Here is a 17,488-nt window from a genome sequence, read left to right as displayed (position 1 = left end):
GGTTACCAAGGGTTATAAAGTAAGTTTGAGAAGCATATAACCCTCTTTCTTTCTTAGGAGCAGCTTGAATAAAACCTTTCTAATGATAGGGATTATCTTCTCTTGGGATGTTTGGTGGAGATTACCTGAAAAACTCATCTGGGCTAGTACTGGTGTTTTTGCATTGCGGTGAAAACACTGGAGCTGGAGAGGTAACAGATTTTATACTAATTTAATAATGTAATGTTTTCACATTTTTCTTGAGTCAGCTGATAATTTATAGTTTGCTTAAAATTATCTATTAACTCTTTTTTTTAATAAACAGCATAAAATTATTTGTGGTAGTTGTATTATATTTTCATTTCTATATTTCTGTATCTCATGTTGATTTCTAATATTTTTCTTGATTGATTCTGAGATTTGTCTACTGGTCTCTTCCTTAACTGCATTTTCCTGATCCTTTCAAACATTTGCTTTCTATTTCATTCATTTGTACTTTTACATTTACTCGGTGCCTCTACTCACTCTCACTGTGATGATTCTGTTGTTGAATTTCCTCCCCTAATTTGATTTGGAAGCTTGGCTAATGTTGGATCTTTCTGCTTTGTGTGCCCGCCTCCACCCCCGTACACGTGTTTAGGAACTGCCTTGACTGCGTCTCACAAATCTCACTGCCATTCAACTCCAATATTTTCCCATTTCCAATGCAGCTACTTCGTAATCTGCGACTTATGTTCAAGTTTATCTTAAAGGTTTTAAACATTCGTGGTTTGGAGAAGCCTTTCTTTGTTGATTACTCCTAGTTTTATTGCAATTCTATTGATCACAGAAAATGGTCTGAGTTATATAGCTCCTTTGTATTGAGGTTTGATGTGATGCCTTAAAAGACATACATGTTCTGAGCTACCGATCAACATCCCCGTGAGCACTGATGCAAAAATCCTTAACAAAATATAAGCAAAATGAATCCAGGAGCATACTACACGGGTTGCACACATGACCATGTTCATAAGGATTACAGACTCTGTAACACCACTGTGACTGGTACTGTCGTCTTAAGAGTAAGTCACCAAGCCACAAACACGGGGTGTCTCTCCCTTTACTCATGTCTTCTTTCATCTATCTCAGCATGTTTTATATTTGGCAGCATGGAACCTGCACCTCTGTGATTCTACTTACTCCTAAGTACTTTATGCTTTTTGATGCTACTGTAAATGGAACTGTTGTCTTAATTTGCTTTCCAGACTATTCATAGCTTAATATATACAAACATAAAGGATTTTTTTTGTGTTGATTTCATATCCTGCAACTTCGCTGAATCTATTTATTAGCTTCAGAGGTCGTGTGTGTGTGTGTGTGTGTGTGTGTGTGCAAACGCACGCGTGTGTACTCCTTGGGGTTTTCGACGTCTGTGAAGAGAGGTAGTTTTACTACGTCTTTCCAATTTGATAGCTTTTTATGTCCTGTTCTAATTGCTCTGACTACAACCTTCCAGTATTAATGCTGAACAGAAATGTCACAAGTGGGCATCCTTGTTCTCTTCCTCATCTCAGGTGAAAAACTTTCAGTCCTTCAACACCAAGTATGATGTCAGCTGTGGGTTCACCTATGGCCTTTATCACATTGAGCAAGTTTCCTTCTATTCCTAGTTTTTGAGGTTGTTTGTTTGTCTGTCTTTATAAATCAGCAAAGCGTGTGGGATTCTGTCAAATGCTTCTTCTGCGCCAACTGAGATGATCATGTGGGGTTTTCTTCTTTATTAATGTGGGTATTTCATTAAATAATTTTAGTCTGTTGAACTGTCTGCATCTCCGGGATAAAACGCACTTGATCATGGTGTACAATCCTTTTAATATGCTACTAATGGGTCCTGCTAAGCTCTTATTGAGGAATTTTATATCTATATTAGTTAGGGATCTTAGTCTGTAGTCTTCTTGTAATGTCTTTGTGTGGCTTTGGAATCAGGGCAATGCTGGCCTCATAGAAAGAGTTAAAAAATGTTCACTCCTATTTCTTGCAAGAGTTTGAGAAGAAGTGGTGGTATTTCTTCTCTAAATATTTGATAGAATTCTCCAGTGAAGCCATCTGGTCTTGGGCTTTTCCTTGTTGGGAGTTTTTTGATTACTGATTTAATTGCCTTATTAGTAATAGCTTTACTCAGATTTCCAATTTCTTCTTTAGTCATTTTGGTAGTTCGTATGTTTCTAGGAATTTTTCCATCTCATATAGGTTATCCATTTTTACATGTACATCTGTTCACAGTATTCTCTTATAATCTTTTTTTATTTCTATAAAGTCAGTAGTAATGTCCCTATTTCATTTGTGACTTTAGTATTTGTTTTTTTTCCTTACTGAATCTAACTAAAAGTTTGTTAATTTTGTAGATATTTGCAAACAATCAACTTATGTGTCTTTTTTAAATTTTCTCTATTGTTTTTCTGTTCTTTTCCATTTACCTCTAATTTTTATGCCAAAAATTGGCTAACCTAGATGAAATGATGAGGAGGTAAATTCACCAAGAAGATATAACAATCTTCAATTTGGGAGCACTTACAAGCAGAACTTTAAGATTAAAATAAAGCAAAGGTGATAGAACTAAAAGAGAAATAGTCAAAGGCACAATTACCATTGAGGATTTTCTTCTTCCTTTCTTAGTAAATGGTAAAAAGTGAGCAGTTAAACATTCAGTAAGGACATAGAAGACAACACTATTCATTTACCTGACTTAATTGACATTTACAGAACACTGTATATACAAGAGAATACATATTCTTCCCAAATGCACATGAAACATTCATCAATATAAACCATATTTCATAAAACAAATCTCAAAAAATTTAGAAGATTTAAAATATACAAAAGTATGTTCCTTAAGAACAACAGAATTAAACGAGAGACTAAAACAGAAAGATAGCTGAAAAATCTCCAAATATTGTAAATCAAACAATACACTTCAATAACCCATATGGTCAAAGAAGAAATCATAAGGGAAATTAGAAAGCATTTTGAAACAAATAGTAAGTCACAGTATGACATAACAAAACTTACAGGATGTGCTCAGAGCTAGAGTGCTGGAAGTAAATATATAGCACTACGAGGCTATATTAGAAAAGAAGAAAAGATTCAAATCTAAATTTTCAACTTAATAAACCACAAAAAGAAGAACTAATTTAAAAAACAAACCAAAAGAAATAGAAAAAAAAATCAAGATAATAAATGATCAACTCAACGTCAACTAATTCAACAATTAGATAAAATTTTTAAATTCCTTACAACACACAAGCTACTAAATTTCGTTCAAAGGAAATAGATAACTAGAAGTGTCCTATATCCATTAGAGATTGAATTTCTTTAATCTGGGCTCAGATGGATTCACAGGACATTCTATCAAACATTTAAAGGAGAAATATACCAATTCTACGCAAAACCATAAAATAGAAGAGAAGGAAATACCACGCATTTTTGGTATCTAGCATTATCCTGATTCTAAAACCAGATGGCGAATACATTAAAAAAAGTATAGCCTACTATTTCTTATTATATACAAAATCCTTAACAAAATGCTAACAAAAGAAATTTAGCAATATATTAAAAATATATACCATGACTGGGGTTAATTTGAGGTATGCAGCATAGACATAATATTAAAAAATCAATGTGATTCACCGTATTAGCAAACTAAAACAGAACTACCACGACTATGTCAGTGAATGCAGAAAAAAGCATTTTGACAAAATCCAGCATCCATTCATAAGAAAAATGTTCAGAAAATAGGAATAGTGGAAAATTTTGTCAATCTGAGAGATGGTGTGCATAAAAAAACCCTACAGCTTAATATCATAGTAACTGGGGGATATGTGGATGCTACAATAATTAAATATCTGTTCTCAACTTTTCTATATGATATTGTTCTGGCGATCTTAATCAGTGCAATAATGTTAAGAAAAAAGAAATGAAAGGCATACAAACTGAAAATATCTCCTTAAACAAAAGGTATTAGCACTAGCAAGTAAGTTTAGCCTGATAAACTACCCTGATAAACACATAAAATCTCTACTAAAAACCTATTTATCTCCATTCAGTTTCTTTTACCCAGTACATAATGTCTGACTTTCAACAGATAATTACAAGGCACACTAAAAGATAAAAAACATAGTTTCACAATAAGGAGCAAGCACCAGAACCAGCCTGAGATATGGCAGAGATGTTGGAATTATCAGACCAGGAATTTAATTCACCTATGAAAATACAGTAAGGATTTTAATGGAAAAACTGTACTACATTCAAGAACATATGGGTAATATAAGTAGAGAAATGAATTCTCTAAGAAAGAATAAAAAGGAAATGCTAGAAATGAAAAAAAAAAAAAAAACAACAAACCACCATCACAGAAATTAAGAATGCCTTTGCTGAGCTCATTAATAATCAGGGCATGGCCAAGGAAAGAATCAGTAAGCCTGAAGAAATGTTAATAGAACTTCCAAAACTGAAATGGAAAAAGAAATAAGAATTGTGAAACAATGATCAAAGGTGTATGTAGTGGGAATATAAGAAGGAGAATAGAGAGAGAAACCAGAAGAAACATCTGAAGCAATAATGACTGAGCATTTTCCAAAATCAGCGCCAGCCATCAAAACAGTATCTCTTAATTTCAGAGAATATGATCCAAAGAGTCCAAAATCTACACCTAACCATATCATATTCAAATTGCAGAAAATCAAAGACAAGGATAAAATCTTAAGAAGACACACACACACACACACACACACACACACACCAAAAACCTTATCTATAGAGGTTCAAAGACAAGAATTAAATTGGATTTCTCTTCAGTAACCACGCAAGTAAGAAAAAAAAAATGGAGTAAAATACTTAGTGTTGAAAGACAAAACCACTGACTTAGAATTCTGTATCCAGCAAGATTATGTTTCAAAAATAAGGAATAATAAAGGTTTTCCTAGACAAATAAAAATTGAGGCAATTTGTCACCAGTAAACCTACTTTGCAAGAAATGTTAAAGAAAAAGTTCAGGGGCACCTGGTGGCTCAGTCAGTTAAGCGTCTGACCTCAGCTCAGGTCATGATTTCAGGGTCCTGGGAGAGAGCCATGCCTCCACTCTGCGCTCAGCGCGGAGTCTGCCTGTTCCTCACCCTCTGCCCCTCCCCCTGCTCATGCTCTCTCTGTCTCTCTCTCAAACAAAATCTTTTTTAAAAAGTTCATCAGAAAGAAAGGAAATGATAGAAACTTAGTTATAGAAAGAAAGGAGGAATGCTTTACAAAAGGAACCAACAAAGGTAAAATAAAATCTTTTTTTCCCTCACCCTTAATTGATTTAACAGAAAACAGTTTGTTCAAAATAATAATACAACAAATGTATAAAATAATTCTAGCTTATGGATGACTGAAATTAATGAGCAATGTTACTTGGGACAGGAAGGAGGAACTAGGAATACTGCTTTAAGGTACCTGTAACATCTGTGAAATGGTGTGGTGTTATTTGAAAAAGGACTTGAACTAGTTGTAAATATATACTGCAAACTTATAGGAAAGCACCTATAGTTTAAAAAGAAGTATAAATGATATGCTAAGAGAGGAGAAAAAAATGCAGCCTTAGAAAATGCTCAGTTAAAACCAGAGAAGTCAGAAAAAGAGTGGAATGCACAAAAAGATACAAAGAACAGGACAATAAACAGAAAGCAGTAACAGGTATGGTAGATACTAATCCAACCATGGCAATAACCACTTAGAGTTTCAATGGCCTCAAAACACCCAATGGAAAGGCAATGACTGCCGGAGCGTATAAAAAAAAAGAACCAACTACATATTATATACAAGAAATCCACTTTAAACGTAAAGACACCGAGAGATTAAAAGGGCATGGAGACAGACATACCATGCTAATACTGAAAGAAAGCTGGAGTAGTTACGCTAATTTCAAACACAGCAGATTTCAGAGTAAGGAAAATTATCACAGGTAAAGAGGGACATTACATAATGATAAGGTGGCAAATTCTCCAAAAAGATGTAAGAATCATTAATGTGTATGCATTTAACAACAAAGTATCAAAATACAATAAACAAAGACTGATAGAGCTGCAAGGAGAAGCAGATTAACTCACTGTTACACTTGGAGACGTCAACATCCCCCTATCAGTAACTGACACATCCAGCAGGCAGAAAATTAGTGAGGACATCACTGAACTGAAAAGCACCACCAGTCCATTGATCCAATTTACATTTACAGACTCCTTCATCCCAAGACAGCAGGATACACATTCTTCTCAAGTTCACAGACCATTCACCAAGACAGACCACATTCTAGGCCACAAAACACATCTTAACAAATTTAAAAGAACAGACAGACATTCAAGGGAACGCTCTCAGGCCACAGTGGAACTAAACTGGAAATCAGTAAGAGAAAGATAGCTCAAAATCCCCCAAATACTTAGGGTTTAAATAATAATATATCTAAATAACACACGAGTCAAACAGGAAGTCTCAGGAAAAAAATGTTAAATATTTTGAACTAAATGAAAATGAAAATACAACTTATCAAAGATCTGTTGGATGCAGCGAAAACAGAACTTAAAGGAAAATTTTTTGCACTGAATGCACTCATTAGAAAGGAAAGATCTAAAGTAATAATCTAAGCTTCCATCTTAGGAAACTAGAAATAGAAAAGCAAATAAAATCTGGGATAAGGGAAAGAAATAAATTTCAGAACAGAAATCAATGAAACTGGAAACAAAACTGAAGAGAATCAACGAAACCACAAGCTGCCTCTTGCCAGCTAACCCTCCGTCACATTGAGCGAGAAATTGTATTTCTACGAAGTCCTGGCATTTCTGATAGTGTTTTGTGCTTGTGATGCTGCTGTTGGTACAGATTGTTCATTATGCCAAAAATGACCTTTCACACTTCGTATTTATGTACCGAAATCAACTTAGCCCCAAATTATTATTGTTGTCGGTTTACTTTTTATAACATTTCACTGCTAAATCTCTGTTCATCCCCTTATTTCTTCCACATTTATGTGTAATTTTGTTTCAGGTGAGATTCTTGTAAGGACACCTGGTTATATTTTGCTCTTAACCCAATCTGAGGGATTGTAACACTCCAGCCACTTGCATTTTATGCCATAACTAACATCTGGACAGCTGTTTGTTTTCTTTTGTATTACAACACCTCGTGATCAATTGAAGGCAATAATTTTAATGTTAAACCCTAAGAGTGTTTGGTAGATATTTGGAGCTCATCTTTCTTTGATCCAAAGTTTAAAAATGGGCCATCATTCGAGCAAGGAAGGAGCATATCAGCATGAAACTCCTAGAGGCATATTGTAGCCGACGCCCTGTCTTCTCTGTTAGAGCCCACGTTTACTTGAACCCTGCTTCACTGATGAACATCACTGTGGCCACGAACATATCTGCATAACTGCCACGACCACCAAACTCGTCAAGATGGATTTTTCAGTTGGAAAATAGAGTCATGATTCAGGCAGAAAACTGTCTCTGCAACTTTTGCATGATTCTTCACAAGGGACTCTGATACACCTTAAAAAAATGCGTCCTCAAGCCAACTTCCATTCCTGAATGTGGATATTTTCCAATACTCAGTGCTGGCTCTCAGTGTCTTCACACCTGCCCTGTGCCCTGGACTTTGCTTTTGTTTTTGACAGAGAGCAGGCAAGTGAGCGAGAGAGCACACAAGTAGGGAGAGGTGCAGAGGGAGAAGCAGACCCCACACTGAGAAGGGAGCCCAACACGGGGCTCGATCCCAGGACCCCGGGATCATGACCTGAGCTGAAGGCAGACGCTTCACGGACTGAGCCACCCAGGTGCCCCATCCCGACTCTCTTTTTCTTTCCCATCGATTTTCTCATCCTTCCCCTGCTCACAGAGGATCCACTCCTATAAACCTCTTTTAACCAAGTTCCCAGATAGCCATATCCACTTCTGTTCTCACTTCCACTGCTAGCCCTGTATTTCTAGCCCGTGGTTAACTGCACTGGGAATTAAATATTACCATCACCGCACAGTCTCTCCACGAAGTTCTCTGTTCTAAGCTCTCCTGCCTGGAAGTTTATCCCAACAAAAGCTCAAAGCGTCCAGTCGTGTTCTGCCAGTTCCCTACTTGAGGAGCCAGCGCCTGGTACGCAGGTGCGTCAGGCAAACAGGAAGTAACCTTGCAGGAAACTAACCAGACCAGCAGGCTCCCAGCTCCATTTTTTGCACCCAGTTTCGATCCACTCAGAACTGCGGGTTCCTCCCAGTCAGCAGACCTTCATGCACTTCATTCATCACCACGTGATTTACTCTCACATTGGCCTCCACTTCTGAAATGTCACATTCCCATCATTTCCATATCTTCTATTTCCTTCAAACACGTTATTTTTCCATGAATCTTTCCATGCCCAGGGAGTCATGTCTGAGAAGTGGAGCTAAGTAAATGAGCCTTAGAATGAAGGCCAAAGTGAAGCAATGAAGTAAGAAACCAGACACCAGATGGAAGCAAGGATCTACATAGAGGAATGGAGAATACTAAAACTGTAAATACATAGTTTTAGTCACATTAAAATATAACTATCGAGAGCAGAACACAGTTCTCATGTGCTACGAGGTTGGTAACACATGAAAGTAAAATGATAGCATAAAGAATGGAAGAGGAAACAAATGTGCTGTCAATGTGGCATGGTTCTAATATTAATTAAAGGCAGTCTGTGAGAAGTTAAACATGTATATGGTAAACTCTAGAAACCACCTCAAAATAATAAAAAGAAGATGTATAGCTAAAAAGACAAGAGCCAAAATAAAATAGAATCATAAAATATTCAGTAAATCCCAAAGCAGGCAGACAAAGATAAAGAAAGGAACAGATAAAAAAAAATGGAACCCCCCCCAAAATACCAAGATGGTAGATTTAAACCCAACTATGTCAATACTTGCATTAAATGAAAATGGGCTTCAGAGTCCATCTAAAAATCATATATTATCTAATGAATAAGAAAAAACAAGGCATAGTATGGTGGCTAGGGTGGCCCATGTCTTCCTCTTCCTCCTGCTGTGGGGCCAGATCCCCCGATGGGGTCCAGCTGGCCTTAAAGTCTGCTGGTGCCACCTGTCTCTACAATGTCCTCCAGGAAACAGAGTCAGGGTGTGGACAAAAATATGGAGCAGAAAATTATTGAACATAAATTATTTTTTTAGAGAGAGAGAGAGAGAGAGTGCAAGCAGTGGGAGAGGGGTGGAGAGAGAGGGATCGAGAATCTCAAGCTCAGTGCAGAGCCCAACATGGGGCTTGTTCTCATGATCCTGAGATTGTGACCTATGTCGATCAAGAGTCTGACGCTTATGGGGCGCCTGGATGGCACAGTGGTTAAGCGTCTGCCTTTGGCTCAGGGCGTGATCCCGGCGTTCTGGGATCGAGCCCCACATCAGGCTCCTCCGCTGGAAGCCTGCTTCTTCCTCTCCCACTCCCCCTGCTTGTGTTCCCTCTCTCGCTGGCCTGTCTCTGTCAAATAAATAAAATAAAATCTTTAAAAAAAAAAAAAAAGAGTCTGACGCTTAACTAACTGAGCCCCCCAGGTGCCCCTAAAATTTTTGATCTAAAGAATAATAAAGAGGCAAAACAACATAACTTTTTCAAAGCTGTCAGTCATCAAGTTCAATTTACTCAACAAAATCTATGTCAGGTAGCATAAAGTGAAGCTGAAGGGAAACTGAAGAAAGATGACAAGAAGAAAGAATTGCAAGAGCTAAATGAGCTATACAAACCCGTCCGTCTTGCTCAAAAAATAAGGTGCAGACCTGAATCCGTGGTATGTGTGCTCTTCAAACAAGGGCAGTGCACTAAGGGAGGTAAGTGTAAGTTGCCTCATGACTTGAATCTGGGGAGAAAATGTGATGCAAGAGGTAAAGAACTTGAAAAAGATACTATGGATAGTTGAGAGAAAGCTGGAAACGGTGAACAAAAAGCACAGTGAGGTGGAAAAGAGAAAAAACCCTCAAACAGTGTGCAAACATTTTCTTGAAGCTTTTGAAAACAACAAATATGGCTGGCTTTGGGTATGCCCCAGAGAGGATGATACTTGTATGCATCATTGTGCATTTCCACCTGGATTTGTGTTGAAGAAATATAAAGAAGGAAGAGAAAGAAAATGAAATTTCATAAGATCTAATTGAAAGAGAGCATTCTGCCCTAGGTTCAAACGATACCCAAATCACCCCAGAATCTTTTCGTGCCTGAGAGGAAAGGAAAATAGAAGAAAACACTGATGAAGCTAAGTGAGATAAGGAAGGAGGGAAGCAGACTTCAAAGGAGGGGAAGCACGGGTGATCCGTGGTCATGAGCTGTCAGAACCTCGTCCTGCTCTGGCTCATGAGCACGAGGAAGCAGACGGTACCTGTTCCACCCAGGCAGCAGGTGAAGGAGGGGACGATTCAGTGCACACAAACCAAGCAGATTTAAGCCCGTACGTCCCAAGAGGTGTGGATGGGAGACGTGGTGCTGTAGCCAGGCCTGAAAACGTCACGTACTTCAGAAAACAATGAAGTGAAGCTTCCAGAGGTAGGGCTGAAGTGGTGAAGGAAGCGATCTGGAAACAGCACAACGAAGGGAAGGGACAGGAAAACGAAGCCAGGGGTGCTGTTCCCATAGATGAAAATCTCTGTAGTACTGAAGATTCGGATAAACGAGAAGAATTAAACACAGCGGAGTCAGAAGAATGACACCAAACATGTCAATGAAAACAACAAGCCGGTTCGGCAGGAAATGAAATTGACTACATTAATTTTTCCCACGTGGAATTCTTCAACGGGGTGTTTTTTTCACATGCTGGTTCTGAAAGGCTTAACCTCCCTCCAGAAAGGAGCACTCTCCCTAAGTCTTGTCTCCTGACTTTGTCTACATCTCGTGGTAAGTTCAGAGCAGTTAATGGTAATTTGAAAATGTAAGGTCATTGCATAAAATACTTGGTGGTTTTAACTGTCCACTCGCATAATAAGTACAACTGCTTTTCCAGCTTTTGATTTTCGTTGGGCATATGTGATTAGAAGGACAATATAAATTTAAAACACCTTTAATATATGCTGTTTTTAAGGAGTGATTTCACTTTCTTTGAATTTTTATGCTTAACAGATGCCTAAAACATGAACACTATACCTCATAAAGGAAACTGCCTATGGACATTCACTACTGTTTACCTTTGGGCAATGAGATGGACATTTAAAATGGAACCTCTCTAATCTGACGAGATCAGCTGGAATGCCCTGTTTTAAACTTTTCCCTCTTCATTTTTTAGCATAAAGTTGTAAATAAAGACTGTTATACACCTGAAAATAGACACACATACACAAATCAACTACATGCTGCCTAAAAGAAAACCCACTTAAATGTAATGACATAGGTTAAAAGTAACATGATGGAAATGGTAAATAAAATCAAAAGAAAGCTGGAGTACTTATATTAATACCAGAAAAAGTAGATATCAAAACAAAGATTATTGCTATGGACACAGAGGAACACTTCATGAAGATAAAGGGGTAAATGCACCAAGAAGCTATCACAAACCGAAAAGTGTATACAGCTAACGATGAAGCTTCAAAATACATGAAACAAATCAAAAAAGAGAAACCAATCCACAATTACAGCTCTAGATTTCAACAATCCTTTTCCAGTAACTGACGGAACAAGTAGACAGAAAATCACTAAGAATACAGGAAAGATAAACGCCACCAATCATCTCGACGAATGGCTATTGGTAGAGCACTTTATGTAATAAATGCAGAATTTACACTCTTTTCAGTGTACACAGAACGTACACAAAAAGAAACCATCTTCTGGGCCAAAAAACAAGTCTCAATAAATTTAAAAGGATTAATATCACATAAAGTATGTTTTCCAAATAAGATAGTTTAGTTAGGAATCAGTAACAGAAAATCTGAAAAATTCATATTTTTGGAAATCAAGCAACACATTTCTAAATGTTCTCCAAGTTAAGAAGGAATCACAAGAGGAATTAAAATATTTTGAAATGAAAACACAACAAATCACAACTTGCAAAACAAAGCTAACAGTCCTTCTATGGAAACACAGCATTCATTGAGCGCTATACTACAAAAAGAGAATGGTCTCCCAACAATAATCTTAGCCTCCCCCTAAAGAAAATAGGGAAAGAAGAGCAAAGTAAACTCAAAAGAAGCAGAATAAAGAAATAACAAGAAGCAGAATTAATCAATGAATAATGAGCAGAAAAACAATACAGAAAATCAAATGAAACCAAAAGCTGATTCTCTGACAAAATTCAATAGCATTGATGGGCCTCTTGCCGGATTGATCAAGAAAAAGAAGAGAGAACAAACAAATTATCGATATCAGGATTAAAAGAGAGATCATCATTACAGCAAACACTGTAATGACAATAAGGGAATATTACAAATATCTTTAAGCCAATAAATTAGAAAGCTTAGAAGACAAAAGATCCCGAAACATTCAAGAAGCAACAGAGAAGCAGAACAGTCCCCCACAACTATGAAAGAAAATGAGCTCAGAGCTAAAAACTTCCCAAACAGATACAAAACCCCAGGCTCAAGTGGCTTCACTGGTAAATTCTAGCAAAGATTTTAGGAACAGATAATACAAATTCTACACGAACAGTCTCATACAATTGAAGAAGAGGAAATACTTCTCTCTTCATTTTAAAAAAATCAAACATGATCCTGAAACGAAAATCATACAAAAACATTTTAAGAAAAGATGACGCCCAGTATCAAAGCAATTTAAGGGTGGAAAAATCCTTAAAAAATCCATTGTATCAAATCTAGCAATATATAAAGAACATCAGGAATAGCTGGGTGTTCCCCCAGCAATGTAAGGTTCATTGAACATTAGAAAGCCAATCAGTGTAATTCACCATCTTAATAGAACATAAAGGAGATAAACTGTAGGGTCATTACAATAAATGCAGAAAAGCTTTTAATGAAATTCAACACCTCTTCGGGATAAAAATTATCAGCATACTAGGAACACAGGGCAACTTCTCCAACCTAATAAAGGAGGCATAGAAAGCTTACACTAACATCACATTTTTATAATTTGTTATGCTGAAATAATTTTAGGCTTAAAGAAGTCTTACAAAAATAGTACAAAAAGCTCCCCTATCCCAATTACACTCCTGCCCCTAAGGCAAATACCTCATATAGCCAAAGCAAAATGCTCAAAACTAAGAAATTAAGGCTGGTACAAAACTGTTACCTACAACCTTATCTGGACTTCACCACCTTCCCACGATGCCCCTCTGCTGTCCCAGGACCCCACTTGGAACCCCGCGCTGCATTCGGTCAGTGTGCCCTCCGTCTTCTCCAGTCTGCCCAGTTCCATGGGCAATCCTTGCCTTTCGTAAAGCTAACACTGTTGAGGCTACCTGGCCAGTTATTTTGAGGAATGTCCCCTCCACTTGGGTGCTTCAGGTTTTCTCATGATTATGTCGAAGTTATGCATGTTGAGAAAGAATACCACAAAAGTCATCTAGCCTTCCCACACCTCGGATCATGGGCTACACAATGGCAATGTGTCTTATAACTGGTGATGTGAATCTTGATAGGCTGGCTTAAGACACGGTCTGCCAGGCTTTTCTACGAAAAGTTACTCTTTTAAGTTTTGTAAATAATAAATGTTTGAGGAGAGATACATTGAGACTACGCAAATACTCTCTTTCTTAAACTTTTGCCTGCTAATTTTAACATTCATTGGTAGATCCCACATGCAGTAAGTTCCCCTCTGGGGGTCTGATGGTGATTTTCTAGTTCCTTCATTCCTTCTACACTTATTTTATCTTATTTTGTTTTGTTTTATTCTGACATTTGTGGGATTCTTTAATATTTATATTTTTTAATTTTTATTGTCTTCTTAAAGTCTTTTTTTTTTTTTTTAGATTTTTATTTTTATTTATTCGACAGAGATAGAGACAGCCAGCGAGAGAGGGAACACAAAGGGGAAGTGGGAGAGGAAGAAGCAGGCTCATAGCGGAGGAGCCTGATGTGGGGCTCGATCCCATAACGCCAGGATCACGCCCTGAGCCGAAGGCAGACGCTTAACCGCTGTGCCATCCAGGCGCCCCTGTCTTCTTAAAGTCTTAACGTTACTTATGACTACATAACATACCCACATAGTTGAAAATTCAAGAGTTGCAAAAGCACACCACGGGTCTCATTCACTTAGTTCCCTCTCTTAAGCCAACCAATGTTACCAGTATCTTGATATGTTTCCAGCAGTATAATGCATAAGAAGTTTATACACACACATATTTTCTTCCTTTATGAAACTTCATTCTACATTTATTAATTGGAATTCATCTATAAGGAAGACATGTTCCTTCTCCTCAACATTTCATTTGTTCAATCATTTGTTTTTGTAGTGTGGACTTATGGATATATATTTTATTCTTTGGGTCATACTACACTAATACATAATAATAATAAATAATAAACTATTTATTTTGTTATTGAAATTGCTGCAGGTTTCACCACTGGGACTTATTTAAGGTTGGCTCTGGAAGCCTGTTGATGCACATCTATCTATCTATCTATCTATCTATCTATCTATCTATCTATCTATTTATCTACCTACCTACCTACCTACCTAACTACCTATCTTTGTTTTTTACTTTTTGGCACCACAAAATTCCTTGGGCTTATCTTTTATTTTCCCCATCCAAACTCTGAAATCAACTACTTCTCCAAGTAACCCTGGTTCTTTTTATTGAAGAATGATATTTAAAAACTAAGATCTCAGCACTATCTGTGATAATTAACATCATGTTTACTGATAAAGGATGTTTCCTCCGTAAGATCAAGAACAAAACCAGGATGTTCACTCCATCACTTCTAGTCAACATTATAGTGAGGTCCTAGCCAATATACTGAGGCGCAAAAAAAAAAAAAAAAGAAGAGAAAAAGAAAAAAAATACATACCAATTGAAAATGAAGTAAAACTTATTTACATAAGATATAATAACCTATGCAGAGAATACTGACTAATCTACAAAAAAAGCTACTAATACTGAGCTTTGCAAGTTTGCAGGACATAAGGTAAATATACAAAACTAATTGTATTTCTATATACTGGTAGCAAAAATGTGAAAATAAAATTTTAAAATACCATTTATATCAGAAGATATGAAATACTTAAGGACAAAGCTAAGAAAATACAGATAAGACTTGAACATGGAAAATTATAAAACATTACGGAAAGACATTAAAGAAGACCTAAATAAATGGGAGGTATACGATGTTCATGGATCTGAAGTCTCAATTCTGTTCAAATGTCAATTCTGTCCCAAATTTATCCATAGAGTCAACAGAGTATCACACAAAATCCCAGATTTTGGGGAGAAAATGACAAACTAAGTGTAAAGTCTACACAGAAACTTATCTAGATAAATTCATCTGATAAAATATCCTCCAGAGGATCTTAAATCTTGAAGGCATTTCAGAGATCGTAATTTGGTGTGAGTAAAATGGCTTGTCCATTTCCCCACAGGAAGGAAGAAGCAAACTTAGGACATGGATTTCCACACTTCAATCCTGTACTCTTCATGATATTCACATTTAAGAGTAATTCTTTTTTTTTTTTTTTTACTTAACCTAGGAAGAGATCTAGATTTCCCTTAAAGATACTAGCGTCTCTATTATGTCTTCATCTCTAGTTTTGTCACAATATATACAAAAGTGGACAATAATTATGTAATAATAAATCTGCAAAATAGTAAAGCTCCCAAAGAATAGTAATAAAATTGTAATAAAAAGGAACCTGATGAAAAAGTTACATATTTTAAAGAGATAAGCTCCATAAAAATGTTTGATTTTCTAAATTATTTCATAATTCATACTGTCTGAAGAGTAGAATTTAACTGGATTCATTACAAAAGTTACTGGCATCGGCATCCCCCTAATTAATTCCCTGTTTCTTAGTGATAGGATACAAACCCAGACAGACCCAATCACATTTTCACAGCCTTTCAGAGACAGACTCAAAGTGTGTGGGTGCTGCCGTCATGCTGCTGTAGTGTCCCTCAAGCACGGAAGGAGGCTGGAAACATCACGGCCTCGTCTGACATCCACCCGAGTAAACCTGCAGCAGAGCTCAGTCCCTGAGGAGTTCTGTTTATGGACACTTGGTAATTTTTGTGGTTGTGCTTCTTTATGGAAGATACTTAAGACCTTTGCCCAGATTAAGCGGCATCTGTTTTTATCAGTTATAACAATTTTAACTCATGTCTCCCCAGTATGTCACCTAAAGCTATCTTCTGGCAGCTCCTTCTCCCTGCTGGCTGGCCCCCTCCAATCCCATTCTCCTCAAGGGAGCTGGCGGGTGTCTTGCTGTCACCTCGGCTCTGGGCATGTCTAGCCCCACGGAGCAGAGACAGGGTGTGGGTCTCTTAGAGCTTTCCCCAGGTGACGCCAAACTCCCACTTAACACGGAGAGCTGAACCCTGATGAGGAAATCTTTGTGGCATATCTTAATCTCCTGACAGGACTGAAGAAAACAAAGGTTTTGCCTCTTCTTTAAGTTAGCAGTGACATGCTGGTGCCTCACAATGGTCTCTTCAAGAAATGTTTTCTCTCCCTCCTTCTTTCTCTCTCCCTTTTCCTGAGTTCTCCTTGGTGAGGGTACAGCAAAGGGATATTTGTCTGTGGCTAACAGATTTGTATGCCAAAGAAAACCTCTGACCATGAATTATTTCTGGGAGACATAAGACGACTTTGATCCTTCTGTTTGACAAGGATCTTTTGTAGTGAACTGACTGATAAAAACAGTACATAGTCACCGTTAGGGTCTAAAGAGGGATACAACCCGTGAAGAATATCATCAGTGTTATATAAAGTGGATGTCTCGTTATCTACATAAAGTTAATAAACATTTAAGAATGGTCACGTGTTTCTCAGAAGGGTCAAGAAGGATCCAACATCAACCCCAGGGCTTTGTACATGGTGGGAGTCTAAAGTTTGAGTAAAGGTGCTTAATACCACACAACTAGTTCACAAGAATGCTCAGAAAATCACCATACTCCCTATTCCCTTAACATAATGCAGAAATTCAGTACTTGTCTTCTTCCTCGTAAGTCATACGGTATCATTTCTATCTTTACCTTAGGGATTAATAGAGAAGAATACTTGGCACAAAACAGACATTTCCTAAATGTTGTTGATTATATATGTTTCAGAGAAAAATAGGGAAAACTGGAATAAATTGAAACAGAAGGACTAACTACACAAAAGAACCACATAAAGATACTAAGCAAATAAAATTTCATTAGCATTCGAAAATCAAAAAAATCAATATCAGTGCCTGTACTAATAATACCTGAAAACAGTAGAAATAAAATAGACAAAGATTAAAAGGGACTAGACACAATAATTTCCTGTCCTAAGCAAAAATTACAGTATTAAAAACAAATAATAAGATTACAATAAAAATAAAGTTACAAAATTAGTACCATCCATTTTGTGGG

At 37.1% G+C, this 17,488-nt stretch overlaps 1 protein-coding gene and 1 pseudogene across 7 annotated transcripts in view; one reads left to right on the top strand and one right to left on the bottom strand.

The window, feature by feature from the left end:
• Positions 1-17,488, bottom strand: part of AKT3 (AKT serine/threonine kinase 3) — a 298,656-nt gene that overhangs the window by 27,570 nt on the left and 253,598 nt on the right. The window lies entirely within an intron of this gene.
• On the top strand, positions 942-10,863 carry LOC105237144 (annotated as a pseudogene).

Source organism: Ailuropoda melanoleuca, chromosome 8, assembly GCF_002007445.2.
Source record: "Ailuropoda melanoleuca isolate Jingjing chromosome 8, ASM200744v2, whole genome shotgun sequence".
Lineage (NCBI taxonomy): Eukaryota > Metazoa > Chordata > Mammalia > Carnivora > Ursidae > Ailuropoda > Ailuropoda melanoleuca.
Note: the sequence above shows the minus strand (reverse complement) of the source record. Positions and strands in the feature narration are given on the sequence as shown.